Source organism: Microcebus murinus, chromosome 7 (assembly GCF_040939455.1).
Source record: "Microcebus murinus isolate Inina chromosome 7, M.murinus_Inina_mat1.0, whole genome shotgun sequence".
NCBI lineage: Eukaryota > Metazoa > Chordata > Mammalia > Primates > Cheirogaleidae > Microcebus > Microcebus murinus.
Genome location: NC_134110.1, coordinates 75,015,986 through 75,041,175, shown reverse-complemented (window position 1 = coordinate 75,041,175; position 25,190 = coordinate 75,015,986). Strand labels below are relative to the sequence as shown.

At 34.1% G+C, this 25,190-nt stretch overlaps 1 protein-coding gene across 7 annotated transcripts in view; it reads left to right on the top strand.

Moving 5' to 3' along the window:
* Nucleotides 1–25,190, top strand: part of RALYL (RALY RNA binding protein like) — a 658,122-nt gene that overhangs the window by 398,814 nt on the left and 234,118 nt on the right. The window lies entirely within an intron of this gene.

Below are 25,190 nucleotides of genomic sequence, written 5' to 3'. Positions count from 1 at the left end.
CTCCCACTGCTCTCCAGAGTTCCAAATTAATGGACAATTTTCAGTTATCTCATAGGCTGTCAGACACACAACATTCCTTTCTTCCTACAACACTGCGTTCTTCTAGGTTTCTTCCTACATTTCTGGCCATTTTTCTCAGTTTCCTTTTCCCTGTCTCCTTCACTTCTGTCTCTGTATTCTGATAAATACCACATTTATTTCTCTAACTCAGACCTCTTCTATAAGCTCAAATCGTATAGCTAAAATTTAATTCTTAATGTTTTCTACTTTCCCATCATAATGAATGATATATCATCCATTTTCTCACTTGTTTAAGTCAGAAGCCTGATATCCATCCTTATTCCCCTCTGTCTTTTAATACCCATATCCAAACCCAGTCTTTTAACATACCTTATCAAATCTATTTCAAATTATACCTCCACTAAATTCATGTCTACCTCCATTGCTGCAAGTTGATCCACTCTAAAATTTCCTATTTGGACTGTCCTATTAGCTTCCCAATTGCTGTTGTGTCTTTCTTGTTCCTCTTTCAATCTATTCTCTGGAACCTCAGTCAAAGTAATCTTGTAAAAATATAAATAAAAATAATGTCACTCATTGCATAATAACTGTCAATGACTTACTATTAGATGTAGAGTAAAATCCTAATTGCTATTCTTAGTATGGTTTGACAGGTACTTCCCTCTCCTCCTTCATCTCAGGTAGCTTTTCCTTTTTCTGTTATTCCACGAGCTCCATTTTTTATGCATCTTCTCAGCTTACCGATTATTTCCTTACTGTATTCACATATCTTAATTTTAACTAATTCTTAATTTTCATGTTCTTTCTCATCTTTAGAATTTCAAATTAAGTAACACCTTCTCAGAAAAGCGTCCCTCGCTACCCTATCTCATTATAATCCCCAACAGACATTATTGTCTGTGTTCTTCATAGAACTTCCTAATTTGCAAATATGTTTCTTTTCTGTGTCCCATGCTACAAGATAAGTGCCTATGAAGGTAGACCAACTTGATCTTTCTCACTATGGTATTTAAATGTCACGTAGTAGGTGGTTATCAATGTTCACTAAAGGAGTAAATTAATATATTTTACATCAGCCCACAGTGCAGTTAAAAAAATACTAACTTTTGCTTACCAAAACCAAAAATATTAGTGGTGAAAGATGTCATTTTAAATGGTCTGGCCAGTAAGAAAAATATGGAGGATAATTACTTGAAACAGATAACCAAACAAGCATAGATACAGAATATAATTGCGGATATAGATGTCTCAGCTATATTGATGTCTGCTTGACTCCACAAAAAGAAGATAGACAAATGGCCAACAAACATATGAAAATATGCTCAAAATCACTAATCATTAGGGAAATGAAAATTAAAACCACAATGAGATATCACCTTACCTGTGTCAGAATGGCCATTATTAAAAAGCTAAAAACCAATGAATATTGGACACAGACACAGTGAAAAGAAAACACTTATATACTCTTGATAGGGATGTAAACTATAAACCTCTATGGAAAACAATATGGAGACTCCTCAAAAAACTAAAAGTAAACATACTATTTGATCCAGCAATCCCACTACAGGGTATCTACCAAAGGAAAAGAAGTCATTTTACAAAAAAGACACCTGCACTTGAATGTTTATTCAGCACAATTCATAATTGCAAGGATATAGAATCAACCTAAGTGCCCATCAACTGATGAGTAGATAAAGAAAATGTGATGTATATATACCATATAGTACTACTCAGCTATAAAAAGGAATGAAATAATGTCTTTTGTAGCAACTTGTATGGAATTGGAAAACATTATCCTAAGTGAAATATCTCAGGAATGGAAAACCAAGTACCATAAGTTCTCACTTACATGTAGCAGCTAAATGAGGGGAATATATGGTCATAAAGTGGTATAATGAACACTGAAAACTAAGAAGAGAGGAGGGTGAGGGTGAGGAATAAAAATCCACCTATCGTTACAATGTACAATATTCTGGTGATGGGTATACTAAAATCCCTGACTTCAGCATTATATAATTCATCCATGTAGCAAAGAATACTTATATCCCCTAATTCTATGTTTTTAAAAGCAAAACATTTGATTATACCTAGAAATTTGACTCAGAATTATGTTACACTGGAAGTGACTACAGAAATAATATAGCCTGTTATGGAAATTGAATCCTATGAATGACTTACCTAGTTTTTCTCTATTGCACATATCATGTTCTAACAACTATGTGTTTTATTTGTCTGATGATTGTCTGTTATGCCTTATTGAATATATACTCCAAAAAAGCAAGAGAAAAAAAGTTAAATAACATGTTAAAGGTCATGCAGCACCTTAATTTTGCTTGGTAGGAGGATTATCTCTGAGAACCTCAGAGAAGAAATAAGTACTGATACGCCAAGCTTAATTCTGAATACCAAGAGAGAACATCATTTAAATGAAGGGAAGTTTAGGAGAATCAGACTATACAATTTGGAATGTTTGTCCAGCTCAGATTAGCACAGCAAATTATTTTAAAAAATAGAAAATTAAGCAATAAAAAAATAAAGGTAGGATCTTAACTGGAATTCGGAATGAATAGAATTCGAAATGAGTAGAAGAAGGCTCTGAAAACTGAAAATCTATCACAACAAATGTTCTAATTAGTAACAGGAAAGCCGTTCTACATACAGTGTAGCTGCCTACTCTGTTTTCTGAAAAAACTCTTACTGTGAATGGGACTGGACTAGGGTGGAAGGGCTCATAATCCTGTCAGGCTCATGAATATTGCTAGGGAGGCCAGGGAGCTTTCAAAAATTTTAGCAACAAAAAAGACCTGTGCTCAAGTAGGAAAAATAAAACACACACAAACACTATGATGAGTAAGTTTGATTGCTGAGAATATGCATTTGTTCAAAAAGAATGGTGAGGGCAGGAGGAAAGGAAAAGATAAATAATGCAATTTCTCTCCTGCTTCTGTGTTTTTCCTCAAAACACTCATCTTCAGATTAGGAGGTTGAGTAAACTAAAGACCAAAATATTAATATTTTGCTGTCCTTACCAAATAGGAAACTGTTAAATGGCAGTATGGTAATGGCTGTATTCCCAGTGCCTAGCTCAGTGGCTGTTGTAGAGAAGGTACTCCATAAATGTCTGTGAAGGAGAGAAGAACTATGAATACTATCAGGAAAAAAAACAACAAAATAATTTAATACATCCATATGTGTTTCCCAATGAATTCAATCCTAGTCTACAGAAAAAATAAAACTTGCAAATGAGGTTAGGTTTTCTAAAAATCAAGGAGTTTTGGAGAGCACCAGAAGATTGAAACATGCAAATGATTTTATTATGAAGAGCTAAAAATAAAAATGCATTGCATAAACAGGCTGGTGAACTTGACACAAACCCCAGATAAAAATCTAGAAGACATACACCAGTTTAAGAACATTCTAGAAGAAATGTGTGATCATTAGGAGAGAGTATAAGATCACTAACAATCCCCAAACCCAATTGCATTTTTTGATAGTGTCACTAGGTTGATAAATTAGATCAGTGTCTTTAAATGTCTGTGCATTTCAGCAAAATCTTTGCTTATTTCAGTAAAGTCTATCTTTCAGAAATCCTTCCTATTGTCCAAAAAGATAAATGTGGACTGTAAAAAAATATTATTAAGTCAGTTTAGGTTGTTCTTTTAATGTGATCCCCCCAAAATCATCCAACTGATTTTTTGTGTGTGTGATTACTGAAAATCTAGAAAGATTCATATTCAAATTCTGGTTTGATCTTTTAAAAGCTTCTCAGTGTTAGGAAAATTGTGGAATTGTAGTCTCTGAATGTTACCTTCTCATTTGACAAATGAAGACACTAACAAAACTGCTTAAGGTTACCATGAGATAAAAGTGAAATTATGTGAAAATCTTTTGAAAGCTGTTTAACATCACTGAAATATATTAGTATCTTCATTGCTAATTTCAAGATAGTTAGCACTGTTTTCAATATGGTAGCTTCAGAAGGTAAACAGGTTAAAAAAAAAGTTTTTGTTTTTAAGATGGGGAAATCTGCACATAAGTGCAGATTGAGACAGAATTAGGATAGAGGAAGATTGAAAATGCTAGAAAGAAAGGCAGTCAGGGACAGGAGCGTGGTAGAAGGTCAATAGTAAGAACTATTCATTAATTTCATGCCAACATCTTTTTTATTTTATATATTTGATGACATTGAGACTTATCCTCTGTAGATTCATAAGGTCCTGAAAAAGTTATGCACAGGATTATTTGTATGATTTGAAGAACTGTTGCTTAAAGGTGGAGATATTTTACTATCAAATCCAAATTGGCATCATGCACTTCTGTCATTAAACAAATTCCATATTGCTATGCTCTGAATGCTTGTGTCTCACTCAGATTCATATGTTAGCATTGTATCCCTCAAGGTGATGATATCAGGATGTGGGCCTTTGGAAGGAAATTGTGTCATGAGGATGGAAGTTTGATGAATGAATGGGATTAGTACCTTTGTAAAAGAGCTCATTCTTCCCTTCCATGTATGAGGACACAGCTAGAAGGTGCCCTCTGTGGACCAGAAAGCAGGCCCTTATGAGACACTGAATTTTCCAGTGGCTTGCTCTTGGACTTTACAGCCTCCAGAGCTATGAGAAACAAATTTCCGTTGTTTATAAGCTACCCAGTTTATAGTAATTTGTTATAGAAGTCCAAACAAATCTAGACAGATATATTAGAATTTTATTCCTGCAACTTAAAATGGGAAAAAAAAATTTTGTCAGCTACATTTTTGGTATGTTCAAGGCAGATCATATTACTGGAAATCCTGAGTATATAAGCGTACCAGCAAGAGCAGTACTGCTCCAAGCCCATTTTATTTGTCACCTTGATAGTGGTAGGGAAACAATAGCCTAGAAATTGCTTGGTCATATAACCCAAGAGAAGATAAAATAAAGTTGTCAATTGAGAAATTCAGTTGTGACTTTATATTCATATTCAGGTATGCTCACATAAGCATATATAAATACACATTCACACATATTTTCTACTCTTCTTTTATCATTCTGTCTGAACTTTACATTTAGTATATTTCAGTACAGCGGTGACTTTGACTTAATCTAGCTGAGAACAGTGCTAAATTCTATTATTTGGTAAAGCACCCCACAGAGACTATTTGAAAGATAGTTTTGTGGAAAGCCTCACGAATATCTCCAAATAGCATTATTTTGAATAGGAAATTAAGTAGAGCTTTTCCCACGGGAATATAAAATGTTTTTATTTTAGCAGCTTTGAATTCCCACTACACAGAATTCCTATGGCCTTGAAAAAGTTACTGATTCAATATGATACTATTTTGAGAGCACTACTCTATAATGTCTTCATGCCATGTGTATCATATTTCCATTCAGAGTGGAATAGATTTCAATTTAAATGTCTATCTCACAAATGCTTATGATAGCAACTGCAATGGACTGTGCTTTTTCTGGCCATAAAATTGGAGGCTTTATCTATATATTTAGATTTAAAATGAACTAATTTCTTTACCACAACTGAGAGAATTGGGTATTTTTCCTAATATTGCCTGTGGTATATTAAAATTTTCGAGACTTGGTCTTTAGTGAATCTCCATTTCATGTACTTTTCTAGAGGTATGCAATAAACTATGCTTGTATTACTTTAAAATGTCCTATTTCAGCAATAAAGTTTATAACCAGATGATATCACAGGATGATAACACCGCAAAAGAGTTGGGACATTAGGAGAAAAGTGCTTATCACATCAGGTAAATAAAGTGAAAACTAGCTCTTCCTTGCTTTCTTTTTTCCATTTTTTTTTTTTATTTTTAGCTGCACAATTCAACCATCCTCAAATAGCCATCTGATGTTTGACAAAGCAGACAAAAACATACACTGGGAAAAAGAATCCCTATTCAATAAATGGTGCTGTGAAAATTGGATAGCCACATGCAGAGGACTGAAACAGGATTCGCACCACTCACCTCTCACAAAAATCAACTCACTATGGAAAAAAGACTTAAAACTAAGACATGAAACCATAAGAATTCTAGAAGAAAATGATGCAAAAACTCTTATGGACATTGGCCTAGGCAAAGAATTTATGAAGAGGACACAAAAGGCGATGACAGCAACAACGAAAATAAATAAATGAGAACTGATCAAATTAAAAAGCTTCTGCACAGCCAAAGAAACTATCACTAGAGCAAATAGATAACATACAGAATGGGAGAAAATATTTGCATGCTATATACCCGATAAAGGGCTGATAATTAGAATCTATATAGAACTCAGGACAAGCAGCAAGAAAAAAACAATCAAATAACCCCATTAAAAAATGGGCAAAGGACATGAAGAGAAAATTTTCATTAGAAAACAGACTAATGGCCAACAGACATATGAAAAAAATGCTCAACATCTTTAATAACCAAGGAAATGCAAATCAAAACCACAATTAGATATCACTTAGCTCCTGTGAGAGTGACTTTTATCAAAAAGTCCCCAAACAGCAAATGCTGGTGTGGATGCAGAGAGCTAGGAACATTCATACACTGCTGGTGGGACTGCAGACTAGCACAACCTCTATGGAAAGTATTAATAGTATGGAGATACCTCAAAGAACTAAAAGTAGAACTACCATTTGATTCCGCAATCCCACTACTGGGTATATACCCAAAGGAAAAAAAGACATTCAATAATAAAGACATCTGTACTCAAATGTTTATAGTAGCACAATTCACAATTGTAAATATGTGGAAACAACCCAAATGCCCATGAATACATGAGTGGATTAATAAAATGTGGTATATGTATGCCATGGAGTACTACTCAGCCATAAAAATGATGAACTACCAATTGTATTATCCTGGATGGAGCTGGAGCCCATTTTTCTAAGTGAAGTATCACAAGAATGGGAAAATAAACACCACATGAACTCACCATTAAATTGGCACTAATTGATCAACACTAATGTGCACATATGGGAAGTAACATTCATAGGGTGTCAGGCAGGTGGGAGGGGAAAGGAGGGGTAAACCAACACCTAACAGATGCGGTGCGCACAGTCTGGGGCAGGAGACCCGAGGGCCACATGCGGATGTTTTTGCCCATTTGTTTTTTTACTTCAAAATAAGATATGTGCAGTGTGCATAGGAATTTGTTCATAGTTTTTTTAAAACTGTAGTCTAGCCCTCCAGCGGTCTGAGGGACAGTGAACTGGCCCCCTATTTAAAAAGTTTGAGGACCCCTGGTCTGGGGAATGGGCACAGTGCAAAGGCAATTTATATAAACAAAGCATTGGTACCCTGTAATACTCTGAAATAAATAAATAAAATAACAAAAAAATAGCTAGTCCAATAAAAAGTCACATTTTTAACTTATATGATACTCACTTGAATAAATACAACAACTTTTTACAAAATAAGATCTTTATTAATTCCATAAATAAAAGTCCCTTATGATAAAATGATTTTTTCCTTTTAATTTAAGAGAGAATAGTAACAAAGCATGTAAATCAAAACAAAAAACAGCAACAACAGCAAATCATTTAAAAGGAGGCTATGAATCAATACTAACTAAAGATTAAATTTCATATGGCACATGAGAAATGAAGACCAAACAGCTTATTTTTGCATATATGCAAAATTTACTGGTCAAATCACTTCCATATTAGGAAAGATGAGTGTGCCTGCATCTCACATGATTTCACTATTAAGACAAAGGCATTGTGCTATCATAGAAAAATCCATCACAGTCTATGTAATCAAATCCTGCTCCCACTTACAGTTGTTTTAATTTGAGGCAAGATACTTAATATTTTTAAGCCTTATCTTCAAAATGAGTTATAGATTTGTATCTTAAGAAAGACTTATTAATGATATTATTATAATGAACATAAACAACGTAGCACAACTCCTGCCAAACAAAATACCTCATTACTTATTGGGCATCATCATAGCTATAGTTGTAAGGATTGCCAGTTAAACTAAGCACTGGCCAAGAAGTGTTAACTTTTATATTAGATTAAATTAGATTAGATTAGTATTTTTATTATTAAATCTTTTTACACGTGATTTTCCACATCTAAATAAGAGTACGCATAATAACAGCTTGCTCTAATCATACAGATTTGTGTGCTGCCTCTGGACATGTCTTCTTTATTTATGTTCTCTTTTCTTCCTCCCTACTTTTGACTGGCATCCTCTGTCTACCAGCAGTACCTTTCCCCTGTCTGTGCATCTGCCTTTCAAAGGTCTATGTATTCCTGAAAACCCAACTGAACAATTATATCTTCCTTGACGCCTTTTCATATAACTCTATTGGAATAAATTGGTCCCTGTCTGCCATTCCTACAGTATTTGTCATTTTCTTAAAGTCTTAAAGCTCTTTATGAAGTGTTTGTCTGTCCCATTAGACTGTGAGCTGCTGGCACCCAAATACTACATGCACAGTACTCAATTTTACATTCTCCATAGCTTATAATGCAGTGCTCAATACACTTATTAATTAAGAACTTAGTTTTCTAGCCATTTCTATATGCAAGCTATTGAGGGTACAACAGTAAATAAGATATCTCTAATACTATGTAATAATAAATAAATATTTGCATAAGCTAAAGATTTTACTTGTCTAGTTGTCACACTTCTAGCAGCCTCTACCTTCAAGAACATAGTCATAAACTTGAAAAAAGGGGGGAAAAACTTTAAATACTAATAAAAACAATTCCGATAAAGACCATTCCCACACTGTAGAAAGCTTATTCTTCAGGTCAGAGTGTACTGACTTAGTAATATATGTAAAATTAAATTAAGAGATTGATAAATTAATCATCTGGTTTCCACTGGTAACCGTTAGTCCTTTTTAAGTCCAGAGAGTACAGACTATAATCAAGAGTGAGTGGGAATCACTGGAAGCTAGCTGGGTGACAGCATTATGAAGTGCTAGCAATTAAGGATGACATGGAATAAATAACAGTGAGAATGGCAAACTGGGCCTTTTAGTGGAAGAACAACCAACTCCATGTCAATAAACTCTGAAGGATTTCTGTTGAGTAGAAGTAAGCATGATGAAAGGATGAGCAAGCCATCAACAGAAAAATCCTTTGAAAGGTATAAAATTACTCAGCATCAGCTAAGCTGAGTGCAGTCACCACAGCAAACTGTAGAAATCCAAAAGGCCACAAACCACAACATTGAACTGCAGGGCTTGCACATGGACTGGTGATCATTGCAATGCCTCAAAGTTGAGAACACTCTGAAATGTGTTTCACAAGCTATCTTTACCGAAATAAGAATTCTGTAACTGTGGAGGTATGATTTCTTCGTAAGTAGATAAAACTTTACTCTTTTTATAGATAATTAAAAGTCATGAACCATATGTTGAGGAAATCCAGCCAGTCAAGACCCAGGCTGATTGAAGCATCATTTGGACTGATAATAGAACTCAATCATGCATTCAATAAGAAGAATGTGAAAAGCAATACCTAGGCATAGTAATTTCAACACGTCTTCTGCCTAATTTGAGATTGTATTCTTTATTGAGTGAAGAGTTGGTATTTGTGGCTAATTTTCCCAGCACCATTTATTGAATAGGGATTCTTTTCCCCAGTGTATGTTTTTGTCTGCTTTGTCAACGATCAGATGGCAACATAATGATGGTTTTATATCTGGGTTCTCTGTTCTAATCCATTGGCCCAGGACTCTGTTATTGAGCCAATACCCATGCTGTTTTGTTTACTATAGCCTTGTAGTGTAGCTTTAAGTCTGGTAAAACAGTACCTTCCAATTTGTTGGGGTTTTTGGTTTAAGGTTGCTTTGGCTGTTTGGGGTCTTTTCTAGTTTCATATGAAGCACAGAATTATTTTTGTAGATCTGCAAAAAATGACATTAGTACTTTAATGGAGATTGCAATGAACCTATAAATCACTTTGGGTAGTACAGACATTTTAACAATGTTGATTCTGCTGATCCATGAGCATGATATGTTTTTCCATTTGTTTACATCTCTGCGATTTCCTTCCTCAGTGTTTCATAGTTCTCCCTGTGGAGTCTTTCACTTCTTTGGTTAAATATATTTCTAGGTATTTTATTTTCTTTGTTGCTATTGTGAAAGATAACCACATGTAGAAAACTGAAATGGGACATGCACCTTTACCTCGCATAAAAATTCATTCACGGTGGATAACAGACTTAAACCTAAGGCATGAAGCCATAAGATTTCTAAAAGAAGAGATCAGCAAAACTCTTATAGATATCAAACTAGGCAAGGAATTTATGGAGAAAACCCCAAAGGCAATTACAAAACAAAGGCAACAACAAAAATAAATAAATGGGACCTGATTAAATTAAAAAGCTTCTGCACAACCAAGGAAACAATCAATAGTGCAAATAGACAACCTACAGAAGGAGAGAAAATATTCACATGCTATGCCTCTGATAAAGGGCTAATAACCAGAATCTCCAAAGAACTCAAGTGAATCAGCAAGGTAACATCAAACAACCCCATCATAATATGGCAGAAGATGTGAACAGATGCTTTTCAAAAGAAGATAGACTAATGGCCGATAAGTATGTGAAAAAATGCTCAACTTCTCTAATCATCAGGGAAATGCAAATCAAAACAATGAGATATCACCTAACTCCAGTGAGAATGGCTTTTATCAAAAAGTCCCAAAACAACAGATGCTGGTGTGGATGTGGAGAGAAAGGAACACTTTTACACTGTTGATGTGACTGCAAACTAGTACAATCTCCATAGAAAGTACTATGGAGACACTTCAAAGAACTAAAAGTAAAACAACCATTTGATCCAGCAATTCCACTATTGGGTATTTACCCCAAGGAAAAAGTGATATTTTATAAAAAAGACACTTCTGGAGTGTTTATAGCAGCATGATTCACAATCACAAAGATGTTGAAACAACCCAAGTGCCCATCAATACATGAGAGGATCAATAAAATGTGTTAAGTATATACCATGGAGTATTACTCAGCCATAAAAAAAAATGATGAACTAATTCTTTTTGTAACAACCATGGTGGAACTAGAGACCATCCTTTTAAGTGAAGTATCACAAGAATGAAAAAACAAAAACCATATGCACTCATGTACTCACATAGTACATATGTACTAAATTAAAAATTGTATATCAACACTCATGTGCACATATGGTAGTAAAATTCAACAGAAATCAAGTGGATGGGAGGGGCGAGGAGGAGATGGCTAAATTCACGCCTAACGAGCACAATGCACTCTATGTGGGTGATGGACACACTTTTAACTTTGACTCAAATTGCACAAAAGTAATTCATGTAACCAAAACGCTTGTACCCCTGTAATATTCTGAAATTAAAAAAAAGAAAAGGAAAAATAGTTGGCATTTGTTGTAACATGAGAAGGGGATTACCATATGTTGACTTCTTAGAAGTGCTTAGGGATATTAGCTTTAGATTAACAATGATCAAAACTAATAGTCCAGTAAATATATTTAGTAGATAGCTGACTAGACTGTTGAGCTCACCAACTAGGACTCAACTTGAGGTTTAGTTTTTGGAGTCATCAACATATAAATTGTAGTTGAAGCCATAGAATTATATATAGATAGAGTGTTTAGAGTAAGAAGACAGGGCATTTTCTGGAATTACAGTTTAAACAATGGGAAAATTCAATAAAAGGCTGAGAAGGTGTGAAAAAGGTAGGAAATAACCAATAGTGCATTGTGTCATAGAGAAAGAACTCCAAGGAGTTGGAAGAGGTCAACATGTTGAATTGACAACTACTTCAATATTCTTGAACTCATTCTATTCTGACCAAATGATGGGAAAGTAATAAACAACTATGTTCCTGTGGGTTTCACTGCATTTATTGTACACTACACTCAAGACTCTAGTTCTGACCTTGGAAAGGCCACCCCTTTGTGTTCATCATGTAGTTAGAGAGAGCCCGTTGTTTGCCAGATAATGATGGTACAAGCGTATGCAATGTAGCAATCATTCCTGACCCCTGCCATTATGAGGTGAATATTCTGCTTACTGAGGGTGATGTTTATTGAACATTTACAATGAGTTAAGCCGCATGCTAAGTACTTTATAAATGTTTTCTCATTTAATTCTCACAATTCTACAAAAAAAGTGTTCTGTTTTATCCCTGTTGTACTGAAGACAACATGGAGGCATCAAAAATTGAACAATATTTAATAGTATGATATATGTGAGAGAGGTAAAATAAGTCCAGTTATGTTGTGCTTTACACCCCTTCCAGTTGTCTACAACACCTGTCATTTCCTCTAAGCATTATCTTCTATAGAAGAGCCATTCCCAAATTCTCCAGCCATTCCTTTTATGACAAAAGTTTCCGGGCCTTTTGTTTTCTGGATAAATTTGCCAGGATATGCTCTATGTGGATAACGACCTCTTTTAAAATACTTTTGGATATAGTTTTTCAAGCACAATAGGATAATCAGCTCTCTTATCATGGGAACTTCAGTTCTCTTGACATTACATTCGGCTTTTTAGCAGTTACTGCTGAGAGATTTACATGAAAGTCATAAAAACCTCTAGCTCTTTTCATATGAAATAAAATTATGTCATCTTGTACTTAGACATGAGATAATTATTTCTCTAGGTCCAGAAGATATAATAAAATGACAATGAAAGTGTAGATCTGGGAGGGACCTTATTTAACATAAGGCTGTTAGCATGGTATCTGGAATATAAATATTCAATCAGTGTTAGCTCCTCTTACTAGCAGTCTTTTGTTCTAGGGATGAGGAAACTGAATTCAGCGTTCTCACTTTCATTGGTAGACTTTATGTTTTATGACCTAATATGTTGGACTTAGTGTATCTTTGATTTTATCCATCAAAACATAATTAAAATCACTTTGGATTTTTAAACTTCAGCTTATTCCTAATTTAAGACACTCTGACACTATTTTTTCAGTTCTTCTGCCTTTTTCCACTCTTCCTTGTTTATTTGAAAATTTTATATAATGTAGAGTGTCCTTTTCCAACAAGAGTCTATTTGAAGATCTGGTAGTACCACACACTTTCTTTAGAGCCTTTATTTCTTTCTATCTTTATCAGAATTATCTGATATTACCAGAATTTAATTTTGTACACTTCTACAAAAAGCCACCTTCCATTTTAACAGCACCATCTAAAGCCATTATTCTTACATTTGCTCGGAAATTTCTTCAACCTACTCTCCTAAAATTTGGAACAGTGATTCCATTCTGAATAATATAAGTTCAAAGTGGAAACATAATTTTTTTTCCCTGTAGTTTGGTAGATAACAACAATTTGCTTTCGTATCAGAGAAGAATCCTTTCTGTGAGAGTTGGAATGTAAGTAGGACAAGTTAAGAAACACACACATTTCTTTCATAACACTAAAGGTATCCAGAAGCAGCCCGGGTAGTAGCTCTTCCCTTGTTACATCTTGATTCTGTTAGTTGGATGATCTATATTAGGACAATATGGCCGAGTCCTCTCTCTACCTGGACAGCCTGTGATACACTACCACAAGAATAACACTTCACTCTCTCCTTTTACCATCACCTAAATGTTCCTCTGCCTTTTTCCACCTACAGATTTTTGGGTATTTTACAAGCATTTATTTCATTGACACCCAGAGCTATTCCACACTTACTTTCAGACTGGTTTCTTTGCACAAAGAAAATCCTATTGCCATAAAAATCTATCACTGGGAGTGATGTGTATTTTTTGAAAGTAAGAAGTAGAAAAAAATATATAGCAGCATCAAAGTGCACCTTTAAACCTATTTAAATATAAGATAATGATATCTTATGCTTCTTGAAGAAAATCTCCCTTACAACTTATTTCTCACCCCTTCACCCAAATGGAATGGCTGTTTTGTGCTAATGTTCTAACTATTCTGTTATTGCTGGTCTTCATCCATGGAAGCTTGAGGTCAGTGTCGTATTTGAAAATTACTAATAAGAATATAGTCAAAATACTTTACCTTTCAGAAAATATACATATGTAGATGCTTGGTGAAATTTAATTATGGCATTAAATGTTTATATCATGAAAGTTGCACAGTTCTTTGTGTCAATGATTCTAGTATGTAAGAAAGAAAAAATGTTTCATTTGATGTTGCAGACTTTGTATCAAAACAAAAACAATTGAATAAGACCCCATCAAGTCAATTTTTGTTTTTTCTAGGATACTTTTGCTCATTTAAACCAATATTCTCAGGTATTTAAGGATGTCAGGAGTTAGATTTCAAACTATTGCTGTTGCAAGTAGTAATAGTAATGAAAGCATCCGAGGGTCAGGTGACACTTGCCTAGATTTTTGTGCATTTTCTCCTATGCTTGCATGAAGCCTGTAAGGACATTATAATTCTCATTTCACAAGTAAGAAAACTGATTAAATTTATTATTTATTCATTTAACAAATATTGATTGAACATCCATGAGCTAGGATTTGTTCTAGAAATTTGGTATACACTAATTTAACAAATGGCTAAAAATACTTATTCTCATAAGCTGACTTTCTATTACTGAACTTATTAGACATAATAAATATGTACTTAAAATTATCTAGTAATAATTTATTAGACATAATAAATGAGTAATTAAAATTATATTTTAGAAGTTGATGTGTTCTTTAGAAAAAATAAAAAATAGGGCAGGGTAAGGCATATATGATGGCTGGAGTGGTAGCAGGGGCAGTTTATAAGGTGTCATCCTTTACTCATTACTACATACTTGACCCTTTCAAGATGCAGATTCAGATCTTATTTTATTTTCTGGAAAGTTTTCTTAGATTATAGTTTTAAATATTAGTTGTCTTCAACAGTTTTAATTTCCTTAGTCAAGGTATCCAGATATAGAAATGTTGGGCATCCTTTACTCACCTTTCATTTCAAACACTTTCTCTCTGACATTTTTTATTTTCCTTTCTTAAAATCTCATTTTCACTTCTCTGGTTGTTTTTCTCTATCGTCAAAGCCCTTAATAGAATTCTAACTTGAATCCATTCATTTTTGGACATCTTGTAGTTCACTCTTCATTTCTGATATTTAATCTTTTTTAATTTCCTTTCCTGTGTTCAATTAATTCTCATTTCATTTCTTCCTGTTTTTATCCTTTTCTGCTCCCAAGGTTTATATTTCTAACTCAGCAATATTTTAAAACTACTCCCAGATGCTTATTTGAGAATATTTAATTTAGTTTGTTGTATTGAGTTACAGTTCTCTTCATTTCTTTCATTTTACGGGGAGGATTTTCATCAGCTGAAATGTATTCATTCATTACTGATTTTTCATAATATTCGTATGTAGATATGGTCTGTTTTTGTCTATTCCTATACACTTCCTAGACAGAGAGTGTCCACTTCTTTTAGTTTGTCATAGTTCATGCACTTTCTTTTAAGAGTAATGTTTTGTGGGCAGTATGGTGGGTGAAGGGATTGGAGTAATTTTTTCACTTTCATTTCTTTTGTTTCTTTGTTTATTTCTCTCCCTTCATAGCCATTCATCTATGTTGTATGTTCCCAACTTTATACATTTGACTACCCACTTCTTGACCCTGGCACTTCCCTGGCTACTCACTTTCTCTGAACCCAGTGCTATGAACTACCAAGTCCTGGCCTGTGTTCAGTGTTTTGGCATCTGACCTTGAACTTTCTCTTTTCAGCAATGGTTTTGTTTGTCTAACATCTAAATCATCTCTACTTTTCTACTCTTTTTTAATCCTTAAGACTCCTCTCCTTTCCTCTTCACACCCATAAGCTTTTAGGGGAGACAGTGGAAATGCTATTAGAAGGTTTTTTCTGCTTACAGGTTATTTGAAAGTTACTGCATTTTCTGCTTTCAGTGCTTCTGAATGTGTGGATCATCTGGGATTTTATTTGCTTTCCTTGTCGGTTTTATCTTTTTTTTTTTTTTTTCAGGGAGGGTCTATGGGCAGATTTCAACTCAGGCAGCCACCATTGTTCTCCAACCCACAGGTCTTCAAGATCTGAAGTAGGGTCAGCAGAGAAGCTATTATTGAGAAAGGTATAGTAAACAAAGACTTGGAGAAGAATAGAAAGATATGCAGGGGGATCTTGGTAGGGTGCAATTCAGGCAAAGGAAAGAGCATAATGGTCCTGAGATGAGAGCATGTCTGGCATGCTTGAGGAACAGAAATGAGGGGACCTGGAGTGGACTATGAAAGTGGATGTGCATATGTGTGTCTGTGGGGGAGAAGAGTAAGTCAGAGAAGTGAGGGGGTGAGGTGTATTTGTAAGGACTGAATTGATGTGCCTGAGGATAGCAATTGGAGGAGGTAGTATTCAAATCCACATGCCTTCACACTTTGTGGCCCTAGCACAATATAATGTTGCTATTCATAAAGAGTGTTTATTAAGTTTATCAATAATAAAAATATAACCCCAAATCTGCAGTTTTGGTGTTAGCAAAATAATCTTTTAGTGTGGAAAAATGATAGATTTTTGTGGACTCAGTTTATCTCTGTTATTCACCTTTCCCTTGAGCCTGCCATGAATTTCCACTGTCATCTCAATACACACTTCTATGGGAGAATTGAATCTTTTTTAACATGGGTTTCAAAACAAATAAACACTCCTTTACTTTATATCTTTTATACCTTTCAAAAAGATAGTAAATACAGCATCTAGAACAATAAAGCAAAGCTTTATTACAAGCAAAAAGGAAACAGATTGAAATAAATGCTACTACTTCTAATAAAAACCATACGGCATTATTACATATTATTATGTAGTAATAATTATTATGTATTACTGTTATGATTATGTAGTATTATTACTAAATATTATTATACAGTAATATGTTAATATTAATACATAATATTAACACTGTATAGTGCTTATTGTGTGCTAGGAATTGTTATAATTGCTTTTCATATTTCAAATCAACATCCCTGAGGACTAGGCGTATCATCGTTAATCCCATTTTAATGAGACACAGTTAAGCAACTTTCCCAAGGCTACCCAAGAACATAGATGATCTTGTTTATAGGATGAAGATTCCCTGTCCTCAGGACTCCCTTCCTGGATGCAGACCTCCATCCAAGTGCAAGTGTAGATATCCTGTATCCACAAAATCAGACCAATAGTGAGGTTAAATCCTTTCTTCTAGCTGCCTTTTTCCTACGTATTTTCCTGTTGGCTTCATTCCCTCGCAATTGACACTAAGATGGAATCTTCCTTCACATAACTCTACCTTCTTAGCAAAGTGATCTGCTCTTCCCTTTGATTTACAAAGAAATAAATTCAACAGCAGTCTTGCTGGAAAATAGCTGGGGTAAGGTTGTGAGTTTCTTTAAAATAACTTAGTGGAGATTGTAAAACTTCTTTTCTGTGTTTTCACAGTTTCTTTTTTCTAATATCTTTGTTTCTAATTAGTTACCAAGTTTATTTCAAAAGATAGAAAACTGTGATCTCTTTTTTGTTTTGCCATGTAGTTCATTAGACATGTTCTCTCATCACGAGCACCTGGTAGCATCTGAAAAAGAAAGAAGAAAGAGTGAAGGAATTTTTTCTTAAATATACCCCATGAAAGTCTTCATTAAACACTATTTCTTCAAATACTGGTGTCACATCTAAAAGCCAGGCAACAAATTCAAATAAGTGAATGTGTGCTTTCAGTTACGAAGATGAATAACATTATAAACTGATGTGTAAAGGACAGGGCAATGTATACTGTAAATAGATGTGAGAAAAGCATAGAAGACCCATATCCTCTAAATCAGGCAAGACAAGTCAGTGTGTCCTTCCTTTTACCTCCATCAGTGGAATATTAAGCTGTTGATCTCCTTCCTTGCATCTGACAAGAAGGCTGTAGAGAACTGTCAGAAATATATGCTTGAGAGCACACAGTTGAGAGGGAGTATTCCCTAAAATATGCCCAGTACATAGAGGCATTCAGCTTAAGTATTCTGAATATTGAAGAAATGGGTGGACACAGAAGCCACTTTGAACGCTTCTTTTCTCTAGTTAACTCAGGAAGAGTTGAAAGAAAAGAGTTGAAAAATAAGACCAACTGTCTTGTTCTCTTGCATGGCTTGAGTTAACATGAGACATGGGGACACTGTTTTTTGTGCACTAGATTAAACTGCCATCACCTGTGGCAGTAGAAAGAGCATTTAAACAGTCCTGGAATCACGTCGTAGCTTCATTAATCACTAAATATTTATTCATTTCTTCATTCACTCATTAACAAATGCTTATTGAGCATCTATTATGTGCCGGCCACTCTTCTAGTGCCAAGATGGCTGTCATGAACAGCCATGATAAAACTCCCGGTGTCATGGAGCTTATATTCTACAGAGGGTGATAGATAGACAAGACACAAGATACGTAAGTTAAATGCATGGTATATTATAGTGATAATTAGTAAACAGAAAAAGAAGATGAGTGTTAGGGGGATTTTCAAAATTTTCATCAAGATGATTAGGGAAGAACTTGCTGAAAAAGTGACATTGAATTTAAAACGCTGAAGGACATGAGGGCTTAATGCAAGGTACTTAATCCTTATATACTTAATTTCCTGATCTGTAATTTGGGAAAGGTTAATACTGAATGGTCTATGTCAAAGTCTGTTGGGCTATGTCATAGCACCTAATGTGTGATCTTTACATAGATCTTTACATGTCTTTTTGATGCTCAGGTTCAAAGTCAGGACCACAGAAGAATGTCAGTGACTCTCCAGCATAGTTTACATAAATGCTTTAAAAACAGAGCCAGTTAATCCTAGCAAAGATCATTTTGGCCTCTGATTAGACATTTCAGCATGATTATCAGTTGTGGAGGTGGACTCCTGCAGACACATTAAAGCAAATTTTCTAGTAATTAGAAAACAACATCAGAGTCCAAGGGTGCAGCATAAATTTGCCAATATATCTGAATGCATCAACTGCTGTCAGCCTTGGTGGCTCAGGCTCCCCATCATTAATGAAAAACGAGTAAGAAAAGTTGATGTTTTATTCATTCAGTACTAATTTGCATGCAGTTTGATTAGAAAGTAAAAACAATGCAGTCAATAGATGGTGCCAGAGGGCTGCTTCTCACTGCAAGGCCAAAATTGGTTTATTGAAGATAATCTCTTGTGCGATGATTCTGATTTCTTTTCTCTGACCATGCTAAAGATTTCTCACACTCGGTAAATTATTAACAAGAGAAAATTCTAAAACTTTATATTAGACTCACACTACTATGCATGGAGTGGATACTTATAAATCTTTTCAAAAAGCATTTAAATGTATAAATTTCAAAAGAGAGAGGAAATATTTAATTCTAATATTTTATAATCCTAAAAAAGACATCTTCAGCAATTAATACACACTTGAATAGATATTCAATGCATTAAATTAATTGAATTATGAATATATGTATATTTGTGTATGTATATATACATAAATAAATATATTTTTAATAATATTGGAATATCCTAAGAAAAATTATATAGGGAATACATGATGGTTCATCTACCTGAGAAGGCTTCCTCACCAAATCTTTTCCATGTTCTTTTAGACATAAGGCACCATGTCTTATTCATCTGCCATCCCTTTAAGTATAATACCACATGGTGCTCATTCATTCAGTAAATATGTGTTGAATTAGTCCTTACATGATATCTTGTTTTAAGACCTCTCACCCTTTGTGCTATTTTTATAAAATCTTAGTAATTAATAATATTCAATCATTTCTTAGATCCACATGATGATTACATATGTTGTCACCAAAACTCTGTTACCAGTCCCCTCACATTATGGAGTACATTAATTTTTAAAACCATGAAATTTGCCTAGAACAAAGCCTGGCAACATGGACAGCACAATATCAATGTTGTCACTATTATTAATATAGTTAATATTTATGATATAATTAATACCATATATGTAACCACAGTACTAGATTGCTTATTTCTAGGCATAGCAGTGAAGGTAAAAATACTTACAGCATTAGATTCAATTCTAATTATGAGCCATATAGGAAAATTTGTTGAAACACGGAAATTTATGTCAACCTACAGGCTTTGGCAGTAGTTAAATTTAGAGATAGAAGCAAATGCTTTCCATAGAATATGGAATATTTATAATATTTGAATTTATTTCATCTGAAAAACTTTAAAGTGTCAAAAATAAGCAGCAGAATAAACTTGTCATTTGGTATACTTACAGACTATATAAATTGACAAAAGTTAAGATGACTATTGAAAATAATGACAACTTCATAAAACGTTATGTGTTATATTATAAAAAGTTAAAAACAGAGATAGACTCTTGAGAGAAAGGTGATGAAATAAAGATAATGATTAAAGTAGATTTTGGAAGCAAAGTAGGTAATGTATTGAGCTAGTTATAGTTGGGAAGAAGCAGTATGTCAAATTATGTAGATAAAGTCTGGGAAAGAAAAGCCAGTTGATTGGATTCAGGTAACTTGAACGAGTAGAAAAAGTATCTGAATATCTTGACTCTCAGAAAATGAGAATATTTCTACAAGTATCTGCACAGAAAAAATCTTAGATTCTTTTGTCAGTATCCTCAAATTTGTATTTGACATGAAAATTGAACGTATTATTAAATCCAAGAGCCTAGAGTGTCTCATAAGGATTGTAGTCTCCTGCAATTACCCATAGGAAAATGAAGTGTAAGGCAATTTGGTGTCAAATGTGTTTCTATGAGTAGATACATCATTGGACTATCATTGTAAGAGGAGGGGGAAAATGCTAATCTCTTCTTCCAAAAAAAACTTTTGTTATCAAGCATACCATTTTAAATCAATCAATCTAATACCTAAAAACTTAGAAATTATTTCTCTAAGGCTCACTGCTCTAATATTGAGTAAGAGATACTATATTTGATGATTCCACCACATCAATTTATATGATTTTAGTTAAAAGATTCACTGCTATTTATACTATTTATGCCAGAATATGCTCAGAATCTCTGCTAGTTACTTTGATACTCATTCAGTAATAATATTAATAGTTCTATATTGCTATGGCCTTAGAGTAACTTAGCTCAGGAAAGTTTTATAGCAACCCCCTTTCAATAACTTTTACAGTAATTAAACACAATTCTCCTTACCTCCCTACTGGTTGTTTATATCTCATTCCTAAAATGGCTATATGTTGGACATGTATATTTTTTATCTGAATAAATCCTTCTAAACAGCCATGAGTTACATTTTATAACTTCACATTATGGATCTAAAACAGGCTGTGTAATGTGTTTAAGTCCACAAAAGGAGTAAGAGGTAAGGCTGTGATTCAGTTCTAGGTCTGCTTAACTCCAAAATTCTTATTGATCTGTCTCTGGGGCCCCTATATTCTGGTAGTCTGGGAAAGTTCTGATTGATGCCTGTCCAGTTTAGCATTTGTCCTTTACTAGAGTGCTCCATTTTAGATGACAAATTATATGGTCATTCCAGGGCACACTAAGAAACTAGGATAATTTAAGCAGGATTCTGACTTTGTATCAATTCACTGGAAAACTAGAGATGTGGTTTCTACTTTAAATGCTTAAAGAAAACTAGAAAGAGAACCTGAACATCTATTCGAGTTAACATCTACAAGATATCTGCATAAATCTCATTGTGTACGCCAATTAGTTCAATGCTAAAAACAAATAAGATATGAAAATTGAAAGTGAATACCAGAGTATAACATTAGAAATTTTTGCATCCTACAAGCATGCTTCATTTAGAAAGAATTTTTCCCAAAGTAAAATTTATTAATAAAAACTACTCTTCTTCAGGTGCTTTTAATTCCCTGCCACTTTTTTTTAACCAATATCCAACAAAGCAGGTTAATTTTAGCCAAAAGAGTTCTAAGAAAATTATCATCATAATTACCTATACATAAAAACAGACAAGCTGAGGATGAGGGCAAAAAGTCCGTAAGTGACAGAGCTGTGTGCATGCCCCTCCCCCATACACACACACACACACACACACACACACACACACACATCCACACACACATTTGGACTTCACCTCCTACCTTCTGTTTTAATTGCTCTGTTCCAGTCACAGTCAGTAGTTTCCTTGCTTTCCTGAAATATATTAAGCTTCCTTCTCCTACTGAGCCTTTGCAAGTGTTGATTCCTCCACTTAGAATGCTTTTCTCTCTGATTTCCCCATAGCTTGCTTCCTCCCCTCCTTCAGGTCTTGGCTTGAATGCCATCTTCTAGCAGAGACCTCTTTGATTAATCAAATTGCAACAGCAAGAGCCCATTTACCACATACCTTATTTTTCTCTCCCTACTTTAATCTTCTCCATAGAACTTACACTTTGTAACATACTGTATAGTTCACCTATTTATTTTACTTATTCTATGTAGAGTAAATCATAAATGAAGTCCATTAAGGCCAGGGTTTGCATTTTGTTTTGTTTTGATTTGAGAGGGAGGTGTTTGGGTCTATCTTTTCACTGATATTGTTGATGTATAGAACACAGTATCTGCCATACTATAGTTCCTCAATACATATTTGTTGACCAACAGAATGAAGAAATAGATTAGGAATATGCTAATATTCCTAATTAGATTAGGAATATGCTAATACTTAGAGATGATACTTTGACTCACTTCTTGGAACTATGATTCAGAGATTAACAGTAGGATCCACGGGATCAGCAGTTACTCTTAAGATATTTGCTATTACTGAGAACCAGCAATAGTTAACACCTTATATGCATATATCTTACAAATGAACGCTTGCCTCTCAGAGTGTTATTTCTCTGATCTGTTTTACCACTCAACTTTCTTCTAACCAAGTTTTATCTTCTAGAAATTTGTTGAAGATATTCATCTGCAAATAGATACCTTCCTATTTTCTTTGAATTTGCTAATGTTCACCCTTTTAAGCCCCTTTACTAACGCAGTGTTACGAGGAGAAAGATATACACATAAGTGCTCTTTGTCAGCCTGAACAAGATGCATTTAAGGGAACTATAACCAATGTCATCCGGCATAGGACTGGGATTTCAACAAGAAAGGAAAATGTCCTTTCAACTACAATTTTTGTGAGTTGTTGGAAATTTTTACTGTAAGAGGATATTCTTTTGTCTTTAATAAAGTAAAAAAAAATGATAAATGGACAAATACTTAATCAGCAAAAACTCACAAGAATGCCATATGCTGAATATGAAGTTAAATAATTTGCTTCTTTCTTATAGTTGCAAAAAGCTAGAGGAGGTGAATTCATAACCAAAATCAGTTGGTTTTTGTCTGTGTTTTGTTTTGTTTTCCTATATGCAATGACATATTTACAGTGTAACTGAATATAAAGGTGTAAGACTGGTTTTCACCCCTGATTGTAGACACAGTTCAATTTCCTTTTAATTATGCATGTGTACTTGTAGAGCTAATTCTGAGCTTGCTTTCTGTTATTATTGAGGTTCTCATTCAATAGGCAGGTGTAAAGCAGCAACTCCATTGGCAGCCTTGAAAAATAGTTGTTCCCTTGAAATAGCTTTACCACTCATAGAAATATGACCAAACTCATTTAATTAATTCATAATGTTAGAACTATGAAGAAAATAAAATCCCTGACCAATCACTGACTGTGTGTTAGGCACACTCAGTCCTCATTGAAACCTTATGAGCTGAGATATTAGTATTCTAATTTTACAAAAAACAGAGTACTAGCAACTAGCTTCACAATATTCAGTAAATAGCAAGCACTCACAAAATTTTAGTGTCTTTATTTCCTTCACCATTCTTTCTAGCTCTAAAATTTTATTGTTATACTTTAAAATTAATACAAGCATATAAACATACCCCAAATTGAGTATGGATTTCTTTAATTAGGGCAATTGTGAAAATTAAACAAAGCATTATCAATATATATGTTAAATATGCTTTAAATGTATTTAAAATGAGCAAAACTCATTATATCTTAAAATGCATTAGGTTTAAGAAGCCATATGAGATAAATCAATTGTCTATTTCCCCATTAAATATCTAAAGTAGCCTAGAAGTTTTTCTCTTCCATTTTGCTTGTCTCTGATTATAATTTAATAGCTGAAATCATTTTCAAACACATAGGACATTGGAAAAATGTTTTATGGGGCAAAAAAATGAGCTCACTTTAGGCTGCTGATTCAGATTTTACATAATGATAAAAATTATTTCAAAGCCCGCATTACAAGAGTATAAGAAATTTCAACTGCTGACACTGTAAAGATTGTTTTTATTATACTATACTTTTAAAGCAGACCAAAAATCTATAGGCTTCCACAGGACTCGCATATTGTAACAAATCCAGAAATTGCTGTGCTGTCTCAACAGTGATTTCTTTTTCAGATTGCATAATGGGTGCTGGATTTTCCTTTATATCTTTTTTTTCCTCAACAACTGTGTAAAACAGTGTCTGGCAATGTAATAGTTGCTGATTAAGTATTTGTCCATTTATCAATTTTTTTTACTTTATTAAAGACAAAAGAATATCCTCTTACAGTAAAAATTTCCAACAACTCACAAAAATTGTAGTTGAAAAGACATTTTCCTTTCTTGTTGAAATCCCAGTCCTATGCCGGATGACACTGGTTATAGTTCCCTTAAATGCATCTTGTTCAGGCTGACAGAGAGCACTTATGTGTATATCTTTCTCCTCATAACACTGCATTAGCAAAGGGTCTTAAAAGGGTGAACATTAGCAAATTCAAAGAAAATAGGAAGGTATCTATTTGCAGATGAATATCTTCAACAAATTTCTAGAAGATAAAACTTGGTTAGAAGAAAGTTGAGTGGTAAAACAGATCAGAGAAATAACACTCTGAGAGGCAAGTGTCCATTTGAGGAAGTGTTTCCTAAAAATGGGGGAATAAATCAAGAAAGGAGATAGGAGATCCAGGAATCTGTGGATTCAACTCTAATAAGACTGTGCAGCAGGGCTAGAGAGCAATCAGTCCTGGTGGAGCTGGAGGTAGTAGATGGTAGATCCCACCAAGTGGGTCACCAGGCTGGAGGATGGAGGATCCCAAGAGAGGGTGCATCATTTGACATAGATTGCTGTTCTGTTTACTGTATTAAGTATGTATCTAATTTTAATTTAAGGATTGAATTTCTCTATAAAAGCGTATCTTTCTCTTTTAGTCTTTCTTCTTTTCACTCTTGAAATTTCGAGGACTAAGTCATCAGTACTAGCAATCAGACAGAAAGTGGCTCCAAGAATTCGTTGTAAGATGATAGAC